Source organism: Euprymna scolopes, chromosome 31 (genome assembly GCF_053919585.1).
Source record: "Euprymna scolopes isolate OS-2025 chromosome 31, ASM5391958v1, whole genome shotgun sequence".
NCBI classification, from domain to species: Eukaryota; Metazoa; Mollusca; class Cephalopoda; order Sepiida; family Sepiolidae; genus Euprymna; species Euprymna scolopes.
Window position 1 is genome coordinate 6,032,202 of NC_136512.1, and position 15,321 is coordinate 6,047,522.

The 15,321-nt window shown below is 33.7% G+C and overlaps 1 protein-coding gene across 7 annotated transcripts in view; it reads left to right on the top strand.

The window, feature by feature from the left end:
• LOC145255605 (uncharacterized) overlaps positions 1-15,321 on the top strand; it is a 529,950-nt gene that overhangs the window by 263,654 nt on the left and 250,975 nt on the right. The window lies entirely within an intron of this gene.

The window sequence follows — 15,321 nt, forward strand, 5'->3', positions numbered from 1 at the left end:
CATATTCTTTTAAACATCTATTTTAATTAATTCCCTATTAGTTTTTTTTTTTTTGTTTTCTCATGGGATGATCATCTTTAGTTAACTATTACGTGTAATTATATTCATGCAGATATTCTACATGAGTTATATTTGCGTAAAAAGGTTATAGTAAGCACAAACATCTTTCCATATATATTTATGTATACGTATATATATTTGTTTAAAAAATTTTGCCTACCAAACTCCTCTGTCAGTTTTTGGTCTACAGACATGAAACTTAGTGTATAGGTTATTCGAACCCATGTGAAACTTTATATTTGGGTTTTAGCCAATGATAAACCCCAATGTGGTTTCTTGTGGGAAGAGAGATGGAAAAAAAAAAGGTTATCGCACACAGTATGACTGCGACAACCGTCAAGTGAACTGGACGATAAACATAAACCGAATGCTTCCATCTATACAACATGGAAAATACCGTCAATAAGACCTGACACAGCACCAAACAATTCTGTGGGCACGACTTGGTATGGTCCCAGACAATTCCGTTCACACGATCTAGCATGATCCGGAACAATTCCGTTGAAACGATCCTGAACAACTCTGTCGACACGATCTCGGACACCTCCTTCAAAATGATCTGACATGATCCTGAACAACTCTGTTGAAATGACACGGTACCAGAGCAACCTCGGCAGCCACTCCTTGAACGACTCTGATGTCGGCTTTTTATAGCCCTTGAATGAACTCATTTTTGCCGTGGTGTGCATTGGCACACCATTCTTAAACACATCCGTGCATGCTCATTGTGAGAGCCCAGAATCAGTTCAGCATCTTGCTTAATTGTCCTGAACCAAGTTTGGAGTTGGCCACAATAATGTTTCTTCCAAAATTGGTGGTGGTGTTAGATCGATGACGTCATGGATGAAGTCACTTTGGTGTTTGAGATAAACTTGCCAGTAGATATGAAGAATGCAGTGTAGGAAGTGATAGTCAAATACCTCCAGTTTCTGTAAGTCGTTTTTCTGCACAGACCAAGTCTTGAAGCCTTTGCTTCCTTCTGTAGAATGCATTACTGCAGGACTGCTTCCCTGTAGGATACAATATAGTCATCTTCAAATCCAATGTCATAAACCGTCCCCCATAAGTAATCAACATAGTCCATTTTTAACACCCCACAGAATTTTGTTCGTTTTTTCAATTGACAATCATTCTATTTTGTTAGCCATTATCCTCAAGTGGCTTTTTGTCTTAATAAGTGGTGATTCATTAGTAGAAGAAAAGGAGGAAAAACGTATTATTAGCTCGCCCCCACCCCAGCTCTTGGCCAATATTAGCACTCCTCCTCCTCATCCTTCTCATATCATCAATGCTACTCCTACCACTGCCATCTCTCATCCAACCTATCCACCCATATCAATACCCGTCCATCTCCTTCTATTCTTTCCTAGCCCAGTTGTAAAATATGCTTAAATATGATATTTTAATTTGTACAGATTTTGTATATATTATTATAGAGTCATGATTTCAAAAGTTAAAAAAAATATTTGGGTGCCATTAGCTAGAATCGAAACCAAAAACAAAACTAGCATTCAAAGCTGGTGACGTTACCACTGTACCAACGTTACACGCATATGAACTAATTAAAAATGAACTTAAGATGAATGTACAAAATCTATAACGATTTTTTCAATCTTTACCTCTTTTTGACCCCTGTAAAACCATTTTTACCGGCTAAAGACCCATAAAAGAACGGCCCATAAAAAATCCAATAATTTGAGGTCCCTAGCACCACTTTGCGACTTTTAGTTTCGGAAGAGATAGAGTTTGAAAATATGAAGACAGACAGACAAACAGACATATAGCCTTTTATATATTAGATTTCATATAAAATGAGAAGGAAAAAGGCTTTGTGCTATAGGTTGGATGTAAATGGATACAGTGTTTCTCATTCAATCCAGGGCAACAACAGATTACCTTGCTAATTTAATGTAAAAGTTAAGTGACAATGTTTAGATTTGGCGTGTGGGAACTTGTTGATGATAGCAGGAATGTTTAATATCTCACTCGAAAGTTCCAGTTCACTGCTCATGCATGCTAAATCATTTAAGCTGTTAATTGTTCCATTCTCGACTTTTTTTACAAGGAGATTACCACTTATCAAGGCCCGAAGACCACTCGAGGATAATGGTCATTGAATGTAAAGCGATAATAGTGTAGTAGTCATTAATAATGCAGATTGGGAAGAATTGGGAAGAACTTATTTACATCAAACTTGAAGGCTAGAATACTGTAATTGACCAGGAAGTGGGCCAGTGGAACAGTGTTTCACAGGTGGGCAGTGCTAGAAAAGAAGCTTTGTTCATAGAATCTGGATTTAAATTTAGGTACACATAGAAGGTGAGGGAAACCATTGATAGTGGTTGTAGCTAGTCTAATGTTTTTTGTGAAATTTTGGCAAGAAGAAACCATAGATTGGAGCTTAGGCGAGCACCTGCCATGAAAAGAATGATGTAGCAGAGACAGGCTCACAACGTCTCTTCTGTGGGAAACAGGTTGCAGGGAATGGAAAAGGGCATCATCTACGAAGCTGATTTTGAACTCTATCAAGGCAAGATAGGGTGCGCGAGGAGCTCCTATTCAGATGTGGCAACATTACTCCATTTTAGGTCATACTTGGCTCTTATACAGATAGGGGATTGCATCTGCAGTGAGATACCTATTGGAGCGGTAGAATGATCCAATCATTTAACCAGCGATCTTGGCAATAGATTTGATGTATGTGTTCCTTTTCAGATCAGGAGTGAAGGTCAGTCCAAGAAGCTTGTCATAACATGGTGCTTCCCCAAGATGAAAACCATTCATTTCTATTGGGGACAGATATGGGTTCATAAAGATTATGATTGAAAGAGAGAAGCTTATTTTTAGATGCATTAAAATTAACCAGCCACCTTTTTCCCCATTGCATCACAAGGTCAGAAGAGAGAGAATCAGAAAGATTTTTGTCATTGCTGAAAAGGTCTTCTGCCCATAAGATCATTCTCAAATCAAGAAAGTCAGAATTGTACAGATCGTTTTGTAAGTTTGGAAACAGTGAACCAACGTTGATACCAAATAATAATGTATTTAAAAATAAAAATAAAATAAATAAAAAAATAAATAAATAAATAAACTGTTGACCTTCTTATAAATATAAGAAATATTTTTCTCTTGTTAACGAGCACTATCTAACAACCTGGTTGAGTTCATTAGTTCCTACTTTTGAATATTTTTATCCAAAGGTCAAATCGTTGAACTTTGACCCCTTGACAGCCAAATTTCTGGCTGGAAACCAATTAAAAAGATTTTTCCAAATCTCAATACCCCTTATGTCAAATCTCGAGTCGATAGACTTAAAATTGACAGAGTAGTTTGGTAGGGAAATCTACACACATGCACACGCAGACAATTTCACTTATATATATATAAGCCTGAAAGTCCTAGAGTGGATGAAACGCGGAATATTCAGTGTAGCTTAATCGGCATATATATTTTATAACTTACTAACTAGCTCTACCTACGTATTGAGCACTTTTGAAGAAAATACTAAAAGTTTACGCATTAATTTATACTTTCGTATATTAATTTTATGTGAGTAAATGAAGTAGTTATATATATATATATATATATATATATATATATATATATATATATATGTATATATATAATTACTTCATTTACTCACATAAAATTAATATAAAAACTCTGGTCTTGATGGAGGGGAAACTAAAACTCGCTAATATGATTTCAAATGATCTGAAATAAAAGCAAGGGGAGACTTGATTCCAAACTTCCATTATATTATTTTAAATTTCTTTATATTATTTTCTTTTTTATATTTATATCAGATACTTATCAAAAGTAAATATTTCTCGTATGTTATATCTCTCCTCCCTTACATAAAGTAAATTTCACATTGTATAAAGATTATTTGATACTGGAGATATTCATAATTGTACCCTATTTCCAAAGAGAGGGGAGATATAACATCTAAGGAATATTTATCATTGATATGCATATGATATAAATATAAAAAAAAATAATAATATAAATAAATTTAAAATAATATAATGGAAATTTGGAATCAAGTCTCCCCTTGCTTTCATTTCAGATCATTTAAAATCATATTAGCCAGTCTCTCCTCCATCAAGCCCAGATGTTTTGGGAAAAATATTAGTTATTTTATAATTCATATGCAAAACTAGAAAAACAAATGACTATGATTGAAACATTTTCAGACTGTGAAATGAAGTATATAAATGTTAATAAAATTGAAGAAAAATTAGAAAAAAAATGGACGTTCCTTTTAATGCGCAACATAAACGGCAAAGTTTACGCTTACTATTACATCAAGTAAGCAAAAAGGTTTTTCGCAAAACCATTAGTTTGTAATAATCTAATGATTTGTTGCTTATTTCTAAAAGGTTAAAAAAATGCCAAAAATAATCTCTGGTGATGGATGATCCCCTTAATGTGCGACCTTAAGGGCAAGTGTCACATAGCGCATTACACAATTTAGGTTTCCAACGAGCCCTCATTTGTTAAATTCCGATCAATAGTCGCTGAGATTTGGAATTTATAAAATTGCCAAAAAACGAAACTACATGAAAATTTGAAGGCTTTATGGTTAATATTTTATAACAATTGGTAAAACAGAATTGGCAAAAAAAACCCTCTGTTTTCAAACTAATAAGATATGCCCAAATTTGTGTACATGTGTATATGTAGTGTCATGGCAGGCCAGCTTCAGTTTTGCTGCTTTGGGATGAATTTTGCTTAGTTTTTTTTTTTGCTTGGCTGTCTCCTCTGTGGCCTTGCCAGGCCACTAATATGTGTGTGTGTGTGTGTGTGTGTGTGTGTATGTGTGTGTGTGTGTGTGAGAGAGAGAAAGAGAGAGAAAGAGAAATCAATAGCAAAAAAATAAAAAAAAAAGAATAGAAAAACTAGATATACTGAATGATAACGGATAAGTATTTTTTTAAATTCTCATCTAAAAATAAACGCATCATGGAAAAAAAAAATAAATAACAGGAAAACATTTCTTTTTGTTTTTATATATATTCGTTTCATTTGTTCCCCTTTTTTTCTTCCCATTGAGTTTCTTTTTCTGTTATCCTCTCCATTTTTGTCATTCTCATAACTGACATTCCGAGAGACGCCTAGACTGCCCGACCCCTCCTCGCGCTTCGATCGACGCAGCCTGTGTTGTTGCCAGTGCCCCAACAGCAACCACTGATCGAAGTCGAAAATCAATCAATGAATCTTGGAACCACGTTCAACAGATAGCAGGATGAAACTACAGTTGCAGTAAGCGTATTAATGAGACGAACCATCTTGGACGCTGTTGTCGGTGCCGTTGTTACAGCAGCGGAAGAAAGTGCAGCTTGAACCTAATCGACGTACCCGCCAATGCCGGAGTCTCTTAAGTTTTCTCGAATTTTATTGCCATCTAATTAGCTTAATCGGATTGCTATCACTTCGCAAAGTTTGCTACTTGAAACATGGGGAATAAAAAATATGGAATTAAATAAATAATTTGAAATAATAAATATTTCGACCAGAACTTTGTTGTAAACACAAGACAAAATCTTCTTTTTTTTTTGTGAAATTTTAACAATCCATGTTATACAATCAGTTAATAAAAGTTCAGTTTTTTTAGGAGCCATGATATGAGCAGAACATCACATTTGAAAATTTAAATATTTCAGATTTACATTAAAGATTCCCAAGATTTTAATTTCTTAAGACTCTTCAAATTGAACATTTTTTTCTAAACTCAAAATCATTTCATGAATTTTGATCAAAATTGGAATAAGGATTCTAGAGATAAAGTTTAGTATCATTATATTTTGATTTTAATCTTTGTATAGAATTATAAAAGTGGTGCAGAATATTATGTCCAGGGAATTAATTTATAAACAAATTTACATGGTTGCGACACTGAACATGATAATGTTTTGGACAAATAGTCAGTTAAAATCAGAAGTCCTCAGCAGGCGGCTAAATAAATAGTTGCTTTTCACAGAAGAAACCATTTAATTCAGTCGCCTGATGAGCACTTCTAGTTTTAACCGACCATTTGTTCGAAAAATAAGCATGTCCAGTGTTGCGACTATGTAAATTTGTTTATATTAATAAAAATATATCTTGCTCTTCTTTTATTGAGCACTCTTAATAACCTTGTTAAATTCATTAGTTATCACTCTTGAATACCTTTAATCTGGTGTATATATATATATATATATATATATATATATATATATATATATATTAGCAGAGACCCGACATTGCTTGGTATTATCTGAGAATAAACGAAGGTTCCAATACTTTTATTGTCATCGATTATTGGTGAAATCGCCCATTATTCAATCAGTTTGATTGATTGCCTGCTCTAGTCAGGAGACGCACCGTGGTACACAAAGGGGAAGCTCACATACCTCCCCGCAGTGACTTAGTCCACAATACATTGTAGTCTACATTGCACTGTAAAGAACCTACTGTTGATTTTACAAAATTATTTTCATATAATGATTTGAATTCAAGTTTAAAATACAAAAATCAAATATCATGGTTCAATTGTGCTCTAAGCATTTTGATTGAAAGGCGAAATGAAATGATGCAAAATTGTTCTGTTTGCGAATTAATTTTACCCGTCCTCAGATGCATAGTCTTTGATATTTTTATAAATTGACAGAAACACTAAAGGAAAACCTTCGATCTGTAGTGGAATGGCGACATAAATGGATGGTCACATTCAATGCTGCCAAGACTAATCTTGTTTCCTTCAATAATTACAAGAAACCCCAACCAGTAATTGATATGGCTAAAGATACATTACCTGGAAGTACTTCTTTTAAACACCTCGGCATAACATTCACAAGGAACATGAGTTGGAACAAATACATTGAGAGCAATGCCAGGGCCACTACGAGGAAAGTAGGCTCTCTTGACCTTGCTAGGAAGCTACTTACATCTGAAAGTATCCCGTACCTCTATAAGGTCACCATTCGCTAGGTATGGAGTATTGTTGTCACATTTGAGCTAGTGCATCTGCTACTAGTCTCTTACTATTGGACAAGGTTCAAAAGGGAGTCGCCAAGCTGCTAGGTTCTGAACTGTCATCTAAGCTTCAACCTCTGTCCCATCAACGAAATGTTGCATCTCTCTGCCTGTTCTACAAGTATTTTAATGGTGAATGCTCCGACGAACTACAAGCACTGTACCCTCTTGTAAATACCCCTGACAAACCCAACAAGCAGCAAGATCCCACCCCTACATAGTAGAAATCCATAGGTGTAAGAAAGCCTTCTACTCCAAAAGGTTCTTCCCCAGAACTGCTAGACTTTGGAACTCCCTTTTGGGATTCTGCTTTCCCAACTGTACTGACATGCAGAAGTTCAAGTGTAATGTGAACAAACATCTTGCTGCTCATCTCCCTACACAGTACCCCTGCAACTTATGTCCCTGATAGTAGCCCCTACATCAAAGTGGTACTGTGCCTTGTTTGGGGTGAAAATGGAATTTAAAAAAGAGAAAAAAAGTGTTTTCAGTTTTCAAATCTTCATCTATACCATTAATAAAATTCTAAATGTTTATTTATTTATGTGTGTATATATATATATATATATATATACCAATAAAACTTTCGGACAGATACACCGAATTGAAAAATTCTTTTTTCCCTGAAAGGTGTGAGTCCCCAGATTGTCCTTATCTATATATGGTTTGTAACGAACAACACTGAGTCACACAAAAAGCTTGAAATAAGGGTTTTGGGGCCGTTTCGTGCAATTGTCAAAAAAGTTACCTGCCAATGTCAATGGAATTTAGCACTGTCTGTATACAGTCGTGCTAACATCTTTCGGCATACAGACAGGACTTGTGGCACAATGGATAACTCGTCTGACTACGAATCAGAAGATTCCATGTTCGAATCCTGGCAAGTTTGTAATAATTTCAACTGTCATTTATCCAACTTTTACTCATTATTCTTACCCTTAGTTAGGGTATTTTTGTTTTTTCAGTGATTTTTTTTGTGCATATGGGAATTTCCCATACTCTGAGTTCACAGGGTAAGCATTGATGGTAAGACGATGTTGAGTGTACTTGATGTTGAGTGTACTTGATGTTGAGTGTACTCAATTTTTATGTTTGACTCAGCGTTGTGTGTGCCAACACGGCGCAGTCGCTAGTTAGTAATAAAAGTAGAAGTACAGTTCAAAACTATACTACTATTTCTATTACTAATAGAGATTTGGTATCTGTCTGTCTAAAGCTAAAATTATACTATTACTTCTATTATAATAGTATAATGTTGGCTTCAAACAGACAGATACCAAATCTCCATTAGTAATAGGAGTAATAGTATAGTTTTGACTTCAAACTAATACCAAATCTCCATTAGTAATAGAAGTAATAGTATGGTTCCAATTTCAGACAGACAGATACCAAATCTCTATTATTAATAGAAGTAATAGTATAGTTGCTGTTTCAAACAGACATATACCAAATTTTTATTAACAATAAAAGTAATATTATAGTTACTGTTTCAGACAGACAGATACCAAATCTTCATTAATAATAGAAGTAATAGCATGGTTTTGGCTTCAGACAGACAGATACCAAATCTCCATTAGTAATAAAAGTAATATTATAGTTACTGTTTCAGACAGACAGATACCAAATCTTCATTAATAATAGAAGTAATAGTATAGTTACTGTTTCAGACAGACAGATACCAAATGTTCATTAATAATAGAAGTAATAGCATGGTTCCGGTTTCAGACAGACAGATACTAAAGCTCCATTTCTTTATAGACTTAAAGATCAGAGATTTGATTTATAAAGATGTTTATTTTACTGACAAACGACAATAATAGTATATCTGTTGCTTCAGGCAGACTGATACTAAATCTCCATTAGTAATAGAAGCAGTAGTATAAATTTGGTTTTAGACAGACAGATAACAAATCTCCATTTATTAATATTATTAAAGATTAGAGATTCGATTTATAAAGATGTTTATTTTGCTGACAGACGACAATAAAGTTTCATTCTTCAAAACAATTGAAAAAACTGGCTTCTATTCAGGTTTTTGTTCTTGTCCGGACATGTTTTATCCATTTATTGACTAAACGATTTATTTTTTCTTATAAACTCTTGCCAGAAACACACAAAAAAAATATTTTTTTTTTTTTTCCCAAACTGTCTTTTTCTATTTTTATTGGTAAGAAAATAATGTCATTTTGATCTGGAAATTTGAATATATATAAATCAGTATTATATATTCATGAAAATAATTTTTTTTGTGTGTGTGTGTGTGTGTTTATACAGTTTAGCAAAAATATTGAAAAAACGAAGAAAAATCCTTAATAATGTATGTGCCCATTATGGAATAAAAGTTCTCATTAAAAAAAATCGCTAAATATGATCAAGTAATTTTTATTCATATTAAAAAAATCAAATTTTTAATAAGACTGATCGCGACGCAGCCATCTTGGCAATTCCAGCTATGAAGAGAGGAGGCACCAGGGGAGATAACTCCAAGTAATTTTTGAAGTTAGCCAAAGTTTGAGGAGATTTTTACTGTTTTGAATAATTTTAGATATTCATTTTTGCTTTGTTTTTGATAATTTTCATTAATAAATTTTAAAACGATTTTTTAAAGAAAATTAAAAAAAAATTGTTTCCAAATTTATTACTAAAAATCATCAGAACTTCATATGCGTTTTGACAAACTTCAAGAATTAAATAGTTATCTCCCCTTAGCGCCCCCCTCCTCTCCGCTGGAAGTTGTTAAGATGGCTGCGTCGTGATTGGTCTCACTAAAATTTGATTTTCCTCTGTAAATAATCAACTAGATCAAATTAAGCATTTTTTTTTTTAATGATAACTTCATTCCATAAACGTCACGTACAACATAGACATTTTTCTTATTCTTCGTTCTTTCTAATATCTTTGCTAAACTATAGAAACATCGTTTTTTTTAACCAAAAAATAAATGCCTCCAATTTTTCGATGTTCACGAATCCTCATAAACGCATCTAGGAGAGTTTTTCCCCAAAATTTACATGCTTGAATCATTCTACCTGTCTCCTGATGTAACCTTCTTCCTGTTCAATACGTCCTACTATATAGACCTAGCAGGGAGACCCGACATTGCCCAGGATTGAATGAGGATCAACGAATGTTCCACCCTCCCTTATTTTATTGTCATCGAAATCGGTGAAATTGTAAATTTTTCAATCAAATTGTTATTGCCTGTTCAAATCGGGGACCCATTGAGGTGCATCAGGAAGAAGCTTCACATGCCTCCCCGCAGTGACTTAGTTCACAATACATTGTAGTTTACATTGTACTGTAGAGAACCTATTGTTGATTTTATAAAATTATTTTTACATAATGTCTTGAATTACAGTTTAAAATGCAAAAGTCAAGTATCATGCTTCAACTGTGCTCTAAACAGGAACATTCATTTTGAACACCCCTGTCATACCAAAGAACCTAGTGTTGATTTTATATGCCGGATGTTTCTACTTGTGCAGGAATAAAACTTCTTAAATCTACTTGTGATGCTAGGCTGTATAAGGCGTTAACTTTATTCAAAACCGCCTGTTCCTTATTTAATTGGATTTTTTCGATTATCAATACTTATCAAAGACATGCTGATACAAAAACCTATCTAAGAACATTGCCAGGCACATAAAGTACATTTATGTGAAATTTAAAAAAAAAAAAAGAAGAAAATCGGCCCAGCCATTTAGGAGTCCATAGGGAACTCTGTATCTCTCTCTCTCTCCCTCTCTCTCTCTCTCACACACACACACACACACACACACACACACACACACACACACACACACACAGAGTTCCTTTTACATAATAGCAGAGATAGAGATATTGCTGTCACATCTGAGGCAGCACCATTCACAGCACTCTTTCCTGCCATAGCAGAGTTCAAAATCAATTTCACAATTTAATGGGGGTGCTGCTGGTCTCTGAGCTCAAGGCACGGTTCCCTTCCCTTTAGAATATTCACAGCAAGAACTCGTCTTGTTACAACCATTGCTAAGAATTTTGCTTTCTTACTCACTGTACATAAAACCAAAATGTAATTTCCATGAAGATAATTTCTTTCCAAGAAATTTCCCTCTGTGGAGCACAATCGCGTGCAGCTTCCTCCCAGCTGATCACAACGTGGTCGTTTTGAAAATTTGATCATATCTTAAGTAATGAAAGCCTACACATTCAACCCATTGCTTTCAATCCTCTCAGAATATTCGTTATCATCCAACTGACAATCTTGTTAACCCTTATCCTCGAGTGGCTTTTGATCTTATTGAATGGGGAGTGATAAAGTCTGAAAAAAAAACGCACTTAATTTTGTGATTGACTTTCAGACGTTATTTGAAATCTTTGTTGTATTTTACTTCTAACCAATATCTTGACGAATTTTTATCAAGGCCCAAAAACCACTCAAGGATAAAAGTTAATGAGTTGGTATTTATTTCCTTCCCACCACAGGAAGATGTGACACAAGGCCAGGAAGGTGGAGTAAATGAAACCACCACCTGTAAAGAACAAGCACTATGGCCATTTAAAAATTGCCTGAGCATTACCTGGTAGGGGCACCTCAGGTTGTAAGCAAAAACTTACCCCCCCCCCCAAAAAAAAGCCAGGAGGCAGTTGCCTGGGAAGGTAGACCTTCTAGGACTACGCAGGACGTTTTACCACTAACCTCAGTCAACAGAGAACACGTCATTTCAACAATGGCCATACTCTGAGTTTGTCAGGTAGACGTCGTTGAGATAACACCTTGAGGATTGCTACATTTTGATCATGACCCGAAGACCCGGTAGTACCAGAATATTTTCAACTCGTATTTGAATGAAGACTGAAGTAGTAGTAGTAGTAGTAGTAGTAGTAGTAGTAACAACAACAACAACAACAATTAGCGGGACCTGTGGAAATTCCACAGCAGACTTTTTCATATGTAATAGATTGCTGTTGGCATTTTGTGGATGTTCAGAGTAAGTGGAGACGCCCTGATATTAATATAGCTCTTTTGTTAAAACTCCAAAAGTATTTATCTAAGCTAGCAGGCATGCCCGGCATAGCCCAGTCATAAAATATACTTAAATATGATATTTTAATTTATGCAGATTTCGTATATATTATTATAGAATCAATTTTCTAACGATTTTTATATATTATAAAGTTCTGATTTCAAATATATATATATATATATATATATATATATATATATATATATATATATATATATATATATATATATATATATAATGTGATGAGAATAGTGGAAATAGTATTCCAAAAAAATAGAGGAATAAAAAGGAACAAACCGAGTTATGTGTTCATCAACGTTTCGTCTTTATTTCATCCAGAGGAAGTCTCAAAATAAAGACAAACGTTGATGAACACATAACTCGGTTTGTTCCATTTCTCTCTCTCTCTCTCTCTCTCTCTCTCTCTCTCTCTCTCTATATATATATATATATATATATATATATATATATATATATATATATATATAAGTAATGTGATTGATAATTTAAAATTTAAAAATCAAAACACGAAAAATATATCCAGTTTGGTAGAAAAGTAACTCATCTTGCTTTGATAACATTTATTTGTTATATATTTGTTTTTTGACAACTTTTTCGAATCTATGTGTACACAAACCCCAATTTTTATATAATATCTTTCAGTCTGTTCTTTTAATAATAAATATAAAACTTTTTACTGAGTACTGAGTATTTTTAAATATTTTAAAGTAAGTTTTTTTCTTTTTTTTTACGATTGGTGAATTATCAATATTTTAGCACGGGACGTAATTCATTTCTTTGAAATATATTTAAAACTTCAATTTTTTGTTTTTTATAACATTTTAACTGTAAATAATTTACATAACGAGTTTGTTTTACTGTACACATAGATTCGAAAAAGTTGTCAAAAAAACAAAAACAAATATATAACAAATAAATGTTATCAAAGGCAAGATAAGTTACAAACATGCCGACATTTTTCTTTTTAAAATAGATTGATAAACATTGTATGATTTTCAAAGCGATTACACATTTTAAAGTGAGTAAAACCACTAAAAACCTTCCAAGATAGGTAGAAGAGTAACTTATCTTGTCTTTGATAACATTTATTTGTTATGTATTTGTTTTTTTGACAACTTTTTCGAAACTATGTGTACAGTAATAAAAACCTAAAATTTAATTTAACTTGAAAATAACATTTAAAATACACGTGCATACACTGCACAAGCACCCTTATTATTATCATAATAATAATAGTAATAATAATAAAAAACTGGTGTAGATGACATCGACTGGTGCCACACACACCAACTAGTTGTGAAGGGTCAGGGAGGATGGAAAGACCGAGGTGAGAGAGTACTGGAAGTGTGCAGTTCAAATCTGGTACCCTGGGGGGGGGGGAGGCATTTTGTCACCCAAACCCCAACAAAACACCAATGGCCGATGCCAACGAGAAATCAGTGACAACGGCTGTTGCGATAACATGCAATCATCTGCACAAGTGGTCAAACGGTGGAGAACACTGGAAATCTGGGGAGACTTGCCACTTAGTCTCCAGGGAACACCACAGGTTACGGCCAGTGAGCAATCACTGATGATGGCTTGTGAGACAACTAATCCGCTACACATTTTGATGAAAAACATGGAAAAAATGGACATAGAAGAACAGAAAACCAAAACTTTGAATATAATTTCTGTATTTAAAGTAATAGTTATTTAAATATTTCAACATATAATCTTGTGGGAAAAATCCAGCTTCCCAATAAGGGACACTCTGGATAGGAACAAAAATAATCTCAGTCATGAAAGATTTCTCCTTCACCGACCGAAGACAGAAAAGGTAAAGTGTAGCATCAAAACAGATACTACACTGATCTTGTTCCGAAGGCCAAAAAATATTTGTTTAATATTTCTTTAATTGTTTGTTCCCTAAATTCATAATTCAGTTTTATCAGTATTAAATTGTTTATTGCTTTAAAATTACTTAATTTTACATAGATAATATTTATATTTTATATTGAATAAAGTTCAGTTTCAGTATTAATCGAACTGTGTTCATTTTTCTTTTTAAAAATGTTTTATTGCTCTTTTACAAATGGCCCTCATATAGTACTGACAGTTTGGCAAATCTTACCTACATTGCCTGCAAACATTTTTCAGTTAACAGGCCTTCTTCTTACTCTCGGTGGCCGTGACCTGATGGGATGAAAAGATAAGATACCAAGAAAGACACGCACTCACGAGGCAATTTAGAAATAATTAAAAAAAAATTTATAAAAAAAATTTAATATCAAATCACAACTACACGAGTTTTTCAATTTCGTCGATGGTCGATTAAAATTTTCTTGTAGCGAAAAAGATTATCAAGCAAATGTTTTTTTTTTAATTCATTATTTTAATTGCAAAATCTTCCGATCCAATTTCCCATCTAATTTTTCGTTGAGTGGAAAACAAACTCATTTTTACATCATTTTGTTTCGGACTACTATCTTCATTGTCAGTTCTACAATGTGAACTTTACATTGTGCGTGTATGCTGGTGGTTCTTTTTTTTTTTTGTCTTTTTTTTTTAATATTAGCTAGTATTGTCAGCTCGCTATAGCTTCGCAAACTTCATTACTTGAAATATTTGAAACCAATATTTTAAACAATGAATATTTAATTCATATTTTATTATTATTTTTTTTTTGCTAAAAACAAGAATAAAGCTTTCACATTCATTCACTTTTAGCAATTTATCCTTTTCTTTTTTTTATTCTGTCAAGGCAGACCCTCAGAAGTGGCAACTTAATATTAACTTATATATATATAAATGAAAACAAAAGGATGTACGCAATGGTAAACTTCAAACTAATATATAGTATCAGACATGACCGAATGGTTAATTGTAGGCATAGACCGATTCATACCATCGAAAAAATTCCAACAAAAACCTAACAGCCAGTCATGGTTCTCCCCTGAATGTGCTGCTGCCATAGCGCACAGAAATCACTTTTTCCATAGCTACCAACGTAATATATGTACTGAGACTAAAGCTACTTTCAGGACTGCCAGCAACCACTGTAAAATAGTAATAAAAAATGCAAGAGAGCCAAAAGCTCAGTCTATTAAATCCAAAGTAGCTGAGCAGCGGCTTGGTTCCCACCAGTTCTGGCAAATAGCAAACAGGATCTTGAACAGAAGCGTGTGTTCTATCCCAACTATCATTAATGGACCTGAGGTCATCTCGTCAGCATCAG